Source organism: Lagenorhynchus albirostris, chromosome 7 (genome assembly GCF_949774975.1).
Source record: "Lagenorhynchus albirostris chromosome 7, mLagAlb1.1, whole genome shotgun sequence".
Classification (NCBI taxonomy): domain Eukaryota; kingdom Metazoa; phylum Chordata; class Mammalia; order Artiodactyla; family Delphinidae; genus Lagenorhynchus; species Lagenorhynchus albirostris.
The window spans coordinates 34441613-34451820 of record NC_083101.1 but is presented as its reverse complement, the minus strand read 5'-3'; the positions used below and the strand labels follow the sequence as shown (position 1 = coordinate 34451820).

The 10208-nt window shown below is 43.3% G+C and overlaps 1 protein-coding gene across 1 annotated transcript in view; it reads left to right on the top strand.

Annotated features, from left to right (window-relative positions):
- The first annotated feature begins 9611 nt into the window (after positions 1-9611).
- The window catches only part of TDRD7 (tudor domain containing 7), an 89177-nt gene continuing 88580 nt past the window's right edge, over positions 9612-10208 (top strand). Inside the window, exon 1 of the mRNA XM_060154797.1 lies at positions 9612-9746. The gene's annotated coding sequence lies outside the window, so the exon portion shown is untranslated. The remainder of the gene's footprint in view (positions 9747-10208) is intronic.

Genomic DNA, 10208 nt, shown 5'->3' with positions numbered 1-10208 from the left:
AGCCTCTTCATGAAGCTCTCCTCTGAATGCTGTAAGTATAGTTGGACTAGACTCCAGAGTTCCAAAATAATTTTTCAGACAGTGGTGGCCAATTCAGCAGTTGTTTAGGTAGAGTGATGGACTCCTGGAGCTTCCTATTCCACTATCTTACATGATGTTACTCTCAATACCTTTTGTGGCTGATAATATTCCACTGTATGCATGTACCATATTTTGTTTATCCATTCATCATAGGGAGGATTCTACTGTTTCTCTTCAGCCAATAGGTGGAACTAGGGCCCATGGGTAGACATTCTAGAGAGGGAGCTTTGAGATCAAAATGGCATTTTGACCTTCACAGCTGCCTGCCCAAAAAAAGAACAGGGCTCACACACAAAGGGAAGTTCCCCACTGATGCAGAGGTGGTCCACGCAGAGGTGTGACATATTGGAACTAGCCAAGAAGGGCTCCCTGTCTAGTTGATTGGCCTGTTGATGCCAACAGTAATCTGGAGAAAAATTAAATCACACTCCTCCATTGTTCTCCATTGTACCATCCAGGACCCACCAGCCCTGGAGGTGAACAGAGAGCCTGTCCAACTTCCCCAGGAAGGAAAGGGTACAGAGAAGGAAATAGGAGGAACTGATTGGAAACTTTTGGAGCTCTATCTGAAAAGAGAAATTCTAGGGATATAGAGTGACAAAGTAAAGCTCAAGGCTCTTTCTGAACAATTGTCAGCCCAGAAATTGGTTTCTGGATTTGGGGCAAGCTATTTGCTCACCTATGTTATGTAGGGTCTGTGGCTCCTCACAGAGGTTTTGATAGGGGAAATATTTTTTACTCGGTTTTCTTTTTTAGTGTAAGATTATAACACATTTCTCTTTATAGTAAAAGCAAACAGAAAATCAGTTAGGATACAGTGGAATAACAGGAAGAGTAAACTTGACCTAATTAACATGCATAAAATAATACACACAAAAACTGAATAATACACACTCTTCTTAAGTACACCTGGAACATTTCAAAAATTTACCATATTATGGACCACAAAGTAAGGTTCTACAAATTTCAAGCAACTAAAATCATACAAAGTATATTCTGGGTCACAGTGCAATTTATTTAGAAACCAGTATCAAATATTCTACTGGAATATCCCTGTTGATTTAGAAATTAAGAAAATATATGCTTAAGTAAATCAGGGCTCAATGAAGAGAATATATTGAAGATTATAAAATAGTTTTAACTGAAGGATAATAAAATTATCAAGTATCAAAATATGTACGTTATAGTTAGAGTCATGCTTAGAGAAAATTTAGAGCTTTAAAAAGCACATATTCAAAAAGAAGAAAAGCTAAAAGTCAATGACTTATGCATCTATCTCAAAAAGTTTAAAAACAACAAAATAAAATCCAAAGAAAATAGAGGGAAGGAAGAAATAAAGTTAGCATAAATTATATAGAAAATAAATAATAGAGAAGATCAATAAAATTCAGATATTGTTTCTTTTAGGACATTAGTAAAATTTTTAAAACCTCATATTGATACTAATGAGAAAAAAAGAAAAAGGATGAAAAAATCATTATCAGCAAGAAAAAGGGGACATGGACATGGATTACGTAGACCTGGAAAAGTTTACAGTAGGGTAATATGGACAACTTTTTGCCAGTTTGAAAATGTTGAAGTAATGGAAATTTCTAACAATATACTTTTTAAAAAAAATCTTCATTGGAGTATAATTGCTTTACAATGGTGTGTTAGTTTCTGCTTTATAACAAAGTGAATCAGTTATACATATACATATATCCCCATATCTCTTCCCTCTTGTGTCTCCCTCCCTCCCACCCTCCCTATCTCACCCCTCTAGGTGGTCACAAAGCACCGAGCTGATCTCCCTGTGCTATGTGGCTGCTTCCCACTAGCTATCTATTTTACATTTGGTAGTGTATATATGTCCATCCCACTCTCTCACTTTGTCCCAGCTTACCCTTCCCCCTCCCCATATCCTCAATTCCATTCTCTAGTAGGTCTGCGTCTTTATTCCCATCTTGCCCCTAGGTTCTTTATGACCATTTTTTTTTTTTAGATTCCATATATATGTGTTAGCATATGGTGTTTGTTTTTCTCTTTCTGACTTACTTCACTCTGTATGACAGTCTCTAGGTCCATCCACCTCACTACAAATAACTCAATTTCGTTCCTTTTTATGGCTGAGTAATATTCCATTGTATGTATGTGCCACATCTTCTTTATCCATTCGTCTGTCGATGGGCATTTAGGTTGCTTCCATGAACTGCCTATTGTAAATAGTGCTGCAATGAACATTGCGGTGCATGTGTCTTTTTGAATTATGGTTTTCTCTGGGTATATGCCCAGTAGTGGGATTGCTGGATCATATGGTAATTCTATTTTTAGTTCTTTAAGGAACCTCCATACTGTTCTCCATAGTGGCTGTATCAATTTACATTCCCACCAACAGTGCAAGAGGGTTCCCTTTTCTCCACACCCTCTCCAGCGTTTGTTGTTTGTAGATTTTCTTATGGTGGCCATTCTAACTGGTGTGAGGTGACACCTCATTGTAGTTTTGATTTGCATTTCTCTAATAATTAGTGATGTTGAGCAGTTTTTCATGTGGCCTTTATTCTTTTTATACATTTTCCTTCATTTGTTTCTTAAGTCCCTTATTTCATTCATCAGGTATACAAAGAGGTGGCATGGCATTGCAGGAAGAGGATGGACTTGACATCTCTTGAATAAATATTTATTGTTAGCCTGCCTATGTGTGCCAAGCACTGGAACATTGCAGTCACCATGATTAGAGCTATATATAAATATATATGCTTTGTAAATAAAGCTCCCATAATTACAGTGATATTAACAAGTGGTTTATAGTTCAACCTTCAAACACATTTTCAGCCACATGTACTGCACAGAGGGAGGGAAATTCTGTGTTAGTGCTGACATACTGTACTGCTCTCAGATTAAGAACCACTTTGCTAGAGAAAATCTCCTCTAGTGGCTTACCCTGGCCAGCAGCTAGCTAGCTCCTTTCTTAGACAATAGCTAGTCCCCAGGTGTTATAAATTTCTAATTGCAAATATAAAACATCCTGTTTTAAGGAAGTTGCTGCTGAGAACCAGGGATCCAGTTTTAAATGAAAAAGACTAAGTGTGAGGGCATGAGAAGACAATTGGGAGGAAGACCAGCTCCTTTACATGTCGTGGGGAGATGTGACTTAGTGTGAAGTGAACTCCAGGAAGAACCCCCAAAAGAGTGGTTTTATCTTCCTCAACTGGTGGTGAGTGCTGGGGAATATCAGGTAATGTGGTAGTGGTGGGATGCAGAACTCTAAGAAGCATATGTATCCAACCCTATGTCTGCTGGAGTAAATAAGAATGTCTTGTTCAGCTTCTCTTTGGGTGGGATTGGCTGCCGGGGGGTTTCTAGAAGCAGCACCCAACTCTATATGACTCTTTTATAACAAATATTTTGTAATCCCCTCTTCTACTCCCCTGAAATGAAATTCACAGATAAAGTAGCCTAGAAAATTGACTGTATAGTAAAACTGTGAAAAAGTTATTTGTGTTTATATGTAAAGCAGAGTTTTTTCCTCTACATGAGTGACTGGCAAGACAGTCACATGTGAATTAGGACAAGGACAAGGTTAGAGAAACTTCTCCAAAATGGGGGACTGTTCTGTACACAGCAGGACAGTAAGCGTCCAGCTGGCCCGCTAAATGCCAGGAGGTGCCCCTGATCATTGTGACAACCAAAAATAACCTTGTGAAAGTCCAAAGTGCCCCTGGGGGCTTCCCTGGTGGCGCAGTGTTTGAGAGTCCACCTGCCGATGCTGGGGACACGGGTTCGTGCCCCGGTCCGGGAAGATCCCACATGCCGCGGAGCGGCTGTGCTCGTGAGCCATGGCCGCTGAGCCTGCGCGTCTGGAGCCTGTTGCTCTGCAACGGGAGAGGCCACAACAGTGAGAGGCCCGCGTACCGCAAAAAAACAAAAACAAAGTGCCCCTGGGGGGAGATGTTGATCCCACAGAGAACCACTGATGAATGGAAATTGACCAAACAGCCCCAAGAGAATGCTCTTTTGCTATTTATTGGGTTAACTTTGCCACTTAAGGGAATCTGAGGCTAGAACAAGACCAAAGGGCTCCCAATTTAACAAAAGACCAAGCCCCAAATGATTTACCCAAAGTCAAACAGCACAGGGGCAAAGGTCCTCCCTGAATAGTACACTTTTAATCTGAACCCGCACTTTGTGAGCACTGTCTGCTTCTTTGATTTCAGGGTCAGCTAACCTGCACGGAGCACCTGCTGTATGCTATGTTGTTTCTTCTCCCTGCCTCCTTCCTTCCTCACCCCTAACATCTAGTAGAGTATAATTTTTGTACCAACTGGTTTATTGACTGTTACAGAATCATTAATACTGTAGTTGGTTGCCTTGCTTACAGTATTTGTTACGCCACCTCCGTGCCCTACCCCACAACTGGGCCTTTAACCAGATGATAACTCAATGTCTGCATCCTTGGAATCATCCTTATATCTGGTCCTTGTCCAAGGCTGAGCGGTGTGAATGACCCACAGCTCGAGAAGGGACCAAGATGTTCTCTGAGAGCCAAGACCCTCCCCTGTGGGTCTAGGACCTTTCTCTACACAGTATGGCTTTAAGCTTTCACTATCCCCTGTTTTCCAGTGCTCCGTGCCTGTGTGGCCTCAACAGCTTTAGCAATCAGTCCCTTCTGGGGATTAGCCTCTTTTAGCTGACTCATCTTGGAGGCCTTTGTGCGCAGATTAGGGAGTTTTGCTTGATCAGCACATCCTTAGCTTTACCAGGGCCTGGATTTTAGCAGGATTCCCAGAATCTCTGTCGTTTGTTTTTTGTTTTGTTTTATTTTGTTTTTCCTTACTCAGTTAAAACGAATGCAATTGTCTAGAAATTTCTTTCCATTTTGTTCATGAGGCAATAGCTGATGGGAGAGGGAGTGATCATGGTGTCAATGATTCACCAAAAGTAGATCTGTCCAAAGATTCCTTTTGTCGTGGATCTATTTTTCCTGACCTTTTATGTAAGCAGAAATCCCCAGGAGGCTGGACTTCATCCACATACATACCTTTGAACATGTTGTCTAGCTTCAAGAAGGAGTTAAAATTGTTATTACTAAAATTATTTGCATTTAAATAACAGGGTAAAAAGACAAATAAAATCTTTTCAAGCTGTTCACAGGGAGATAAGACATAGAATCACTTCCTACATCCTCCTCCACTGCAAACAAGTTTGAGGGATAAATAAGGGGCTCCAGGAGCTTAGCCACAGACCCACTTTCAGGTGGGGACTTCAAGGAAGATTTCCCGGGAAAGGAATTACCTAAGACACTGAATAATACCACAGCCAAGTCCCGGGGGCTCATTTTGTTGTACATAAAGTGATAGAAATGAGAGTTTTGGGTTTGGTCTTCTTTTTGGAGGCATTATAGAGAAGATACAGGCAAAATCAGATGGGAAGTGAGATGAGGGCAACCAGAGGTGTCTAAAATTGCCTCTCTAAATTTTGGAGGGTGGGAGAGCTACCTATGGCAGCTGTGAAGTCAGAGAGGCTCTGAGAGGGAGGATGAGGTGTGTCTCTTTCTTGGGCTCTATTGCAAACACCAAAACACCCATCAGGTGAGATAAAAACAAAGTGAGCCACAGGTATATTCTTGGAACGTTGTTGCTATTTCCCCTTAATTCTAAATGGTGTTTGCTGAACTGAGAGAAGGAGGGGAGGGCGGGACAGAGATTCAACTCAACCAACGGCTCTGGCTCTGTCTGCTTTTTACAGGTGTTTTGGTGTTTGTGTCCAATGTGGTGGCTCTCTCCAAATGAACGGTCTCCCCAGGTGTGGATAAAAATACTTGAAGGGCTTTAGATGAAGGTTTCACACTTGAAATATTTCCTCCTTTCTCAGCCCAGGATAAACTGGCAACAAATCCATCTTCCTTCCTCATCCTTGGGCCTCACAGCTGGGCATGCCCTTTCTATGATAACCTCTCTTGGGAAGTATCTGGATGGGCACAGAATGCTTGCCAGGCTGCTGCCTACTGGCCAGCTGTTCTTGATCCCCCTACTATCCGCCTTGCCTACCCCTGAAAGCCACCTGAGCAGATCATTAAGGACCTCTTGACAGCCCTTGGGGATGGGAAGGGTGCCTGCCTTTCCTGAAAGAGTGACCCAGATGCTCCTGGCCCCCACTCCTGTCTTCCAGGGATGAGCTTGAGCTTTTGCTGAGAGAGAATGCCTTCCACCTGAGTCTTGTCCATTCTGAAAATTCTGCTTTACAGCCTCATGACATATGCCTTCATCTAAGGAAGTTTTTAACAGGGGTTCATAGTAGGACTTCAGTCTACTGAAACCTTCTCTGAAATCATGTGCCAAATTTTGTATCTATCTGTTGCTTTCACGTATTCTGACTCCTTTCCCCACAAAATGGTAAGAACCATTGTGTTCAAAGAGTAGCCAATTTGTGTCATCTCTGATGTCCCTTAATTCCCCTGAAATCCAATTATATCCAGGGCATGGGAATTAATTTTTGAGCTCCCTGGGTCTTGGACCATTCCCAAGGAAAATAAAAACAACTTCGTAGCCTGTCCTTGCTATGTCAGCTACCCAAGGACTTCTGAGAACCTCCTGATATGTGTCAGCCAAAAATCTACCTGCCAGAATGGACACTTCACCCAAGCACATATCTGAAGGGGCAATAAACACATGAAAAGATGCTCAATATCATTAGTTATGGGGAAATGCAAATTAAAATCTCAATGTGATATCTTTACAGATCCACTGGCATGGCTAAAATTAAAAAGTCTGACAATTCCAAGTATTGGACAGGATTTGGAACAACTGGAATTCTCATACATTGCAGGAAGGTAGAAGAAGGGGAGCCCAAAATGATGTAGTCACTTTAGAAAATAATTTGACAGTTTCTTGTAAAGTCAGACATACACTTTATCCTACAGCTATCAATTCTATTCCTAAGTCTTTATGCAAGAAAAGCACATGACCACACAAAGACCTGCATGTGATTGGTATAGCAGTGTTATTTATAACAGCCCCAAACTGGAAACAACACAAAGGTATATCAAATGTGAATGGATAAACACATTGTGACATATCTATACAGCAATAAAAAGGAACAGACTACTGATATATGTTTACAACCTGGTGATTCTCAAAAGCATTATGCCAAGGGAAAGAAGCCAGACAAAAAAGACTACAAACTGTATGATTCCATTTATATGACATTCTAGAAAAGGCAAAGCTATAGTGACATAGATCAGTGGCTGCCAGGGGCTGGAGGTAGGAGGAGGAAATTAACTGTAAAGGGGCACAAGGAATTTTTTTGAAATGGTGAACTTGTTCAATATCTTGATTGTGGTGATGGTCACATGTCTGAATACACTTGTCAAAATTCATCAAACTGTACATTTAAAATATGTATTATATGTAAATTATTCACCAATATAGCTGACTTGTTTTTAAAAACTAGCTGCAGAGCATCATTTTTCTTTATATATAGGACAGTCCAAACATGGAACTCTTTTTTGCAAGGATAAAGGATCTCAGACTTGGGGTCAACACATATCATTTTATGATATATTTTACATATTGGACTCTGGAGTTTATCCTAATTTCCTACTCCAACTGGCACTCTTTCAATTGGGAGCTGCTTTTTACATCTTTCCCATCTTAAATGTGGAGCCAGGGGATGTTACGAGCACTGCAGAGTCCAAATTGTGTCTGGTTGTATTTTAGGTCTATTAAATCCACTGCAGTGTTTGGAGCAGACTGGAGGGGAGAGAAGGAAGAGATCTGAAATAGAGTGAAATACAGCACTGGGGATGGAAAGAAGTGCCAGGGAGAGATATTTCAGCAGACTTTGTCAGGGACTAGATAAGGGGTATAAAAGAGAGCAAACAGTGTTCAGAGAAGACTTTGAACAGTTTCCCATTGCTTTTGAGAAAAAGCCTGAACTCCTGAGCATGGGCTATCAGGCCTTCCATAATCTACTTCCAGTCTCCCTCTTCATTGCCCACTGCCTCTTTTCACTGAATCAGAAGCTCTGCAAGCACAGAATTCTGTTACTTAACAGCAGCTGTTCAGTACATACTGGTTGTATATACATATATACAAATGTCCATTCACCTACTGATGGACACTTGTGTTGTTTTCATATTTTGGCTATTACAAACAAAGCTGCTATGAATATTCTTGTCCAGGTCATTGTGTGGACATATGCTTTCATTTCCCTTAGGTAAACCGTGGCAATAGAATTGCTGGGTCATATGGTAGGTGTAGTACATCCATACAATGGAATACTACTCAGCAATAAAAAGACAAACTATTGGTGCACACAACAACATGGATGAATCTCAACGTGCTTCTGCTGCGTGAAAGAAGTTGCATACTCTCCCACCCCAGCAAAAAGACAGCCAGGATGTATGATTCCATTCATATAAAATTCTAGAAACAGCAAACTAATCTATAGCAACAGAAAGCAAACCAGCAGTTGGGAGGGCAAGGGACAGTGAGGCACATAGGGTGAGGATTATAAAGGTGCATGGGGAGGCTTTTTTGGGGTGATGGATATGTTCATTATTTTTATGGAAGTGATAGTTTCACAACTGTATACATATATCAAAACATCATACTGTACATTTTAAATATGTGCAGTTTATAGTATGTCAATTATACCTTAATAAAGCTGTGAAAAATACTGTTTGAATAAATAGCAGGCCCTCCGTAAATGCATATAGAATGAATGTAGAGAAATGTTCATTGTTGGTTTAAGGGATACAAACCAATATGCCCAATAAATATTGGTAGAATTAATGTACAGAAGAAATATGTGACTAAATAGTAGGTGTTCAATAATTTTATAAGGAATGAGTGAATGAATGAATGTATTTGACAAATGTTTATGTCAGCCTATCATGTGCCTGGGACTATCCTAGGCTCTGGGAATAGATTGGGGAACAAAACAAAGATCCCTGAGTTCACAGCTTTAATTTGAGGAGGACAGTAAACAATGAAAAGATAAGTAAAACACATATAGTGTGCTAGACAGGTGCCAAGGAGAGAGAAAGCTGAGAAGGGGGACAGGGAATGTCAGGGAAGGAGACTGACATTTTTGAGATTGTGGCCACCCTCCTCCCAAGGGTGACGCTTGAGAACAGACCTAAAGGAAATGAGCGGACCAGGTGGGTATCTAGGAGAATAAAAAATGACGGCCCCAGAATTGAAGAAAAGAATAAGCAAGAACTGAATGAAACTTCTGACGAATGAAACGTAATACCAAGAGCGCGTAAGTGCTAATAAAGACGGCTGCGGCCCGGACCCTCCCGGCCCGCCGATCCTTGCGTTGTCCACGAGGAGGCGCTCCTGCTCCCGCCCCGCAGTCGCCTTCCGCCAATGCGTGGGCACGCGCAGAAACCGCTAGGCGGCGTCGGTTTCCCTTCCCACGCGCGGACGCCAGCGTGGGCCGACGCAGCCGGGGTGCCCGCGCGTGCGCAGAGCCGAGGCCAGTCTGCCCTTGGGGCGGGGCGGAGCGGGGCGGAGCCAAGCAGGGCGGGGCGGGGGTTTGAGGTGATTCCTGAGGCGCGGCGGCTGTTTCAGCCGTGCCGGGAAACCGAAAGTGGGCGGCGGCCACGGCTGTAGCGCTGGCGGAGACGGCGGTGGGAGCCGGGCCCAGAGGCGCGGGGACGGGCCGCGGGCCCGCAGAACAAGGTGAGAGCAAGTCCTGCTGGCTGCGGGAACGACAGGTGCCAGGCGAGGGCGGACGAGGTTTCGGGCGGGCGCGGCGCACCTGGGTGACTAAGAGGGACAGTGGCCCAAGCGGAACTCGAACGGACCCGGGGCCTCTTCCCAGCAGCCGCAGAGGATGCCCTGGTCCCCACCCCGGAAAGCGGGCTGGGCGCCAGGGGAGTTGGCGTTCCAGAGCGTTGTGTTTTAAATCTCTGATGGGACTGTCTGGGGTTCACCTGGGAGTCGGACGGACCCCTGCCGCCTGGGAAACTCAGTGCAGTGGGGGCAGTGCAGCAGGGGGAGGGCGGGTGTGTGGACCTGGGGTGGGAGGTGCTGACCAGGAAGTGGATCCCGGTACCGGCGGGCGGACGCCAGCTGCCCGCCCGGAGCAAGGGACATGCGAGCCCCCTGACTGTTTGAACTCCCACACCGTGAGCTTTTAAG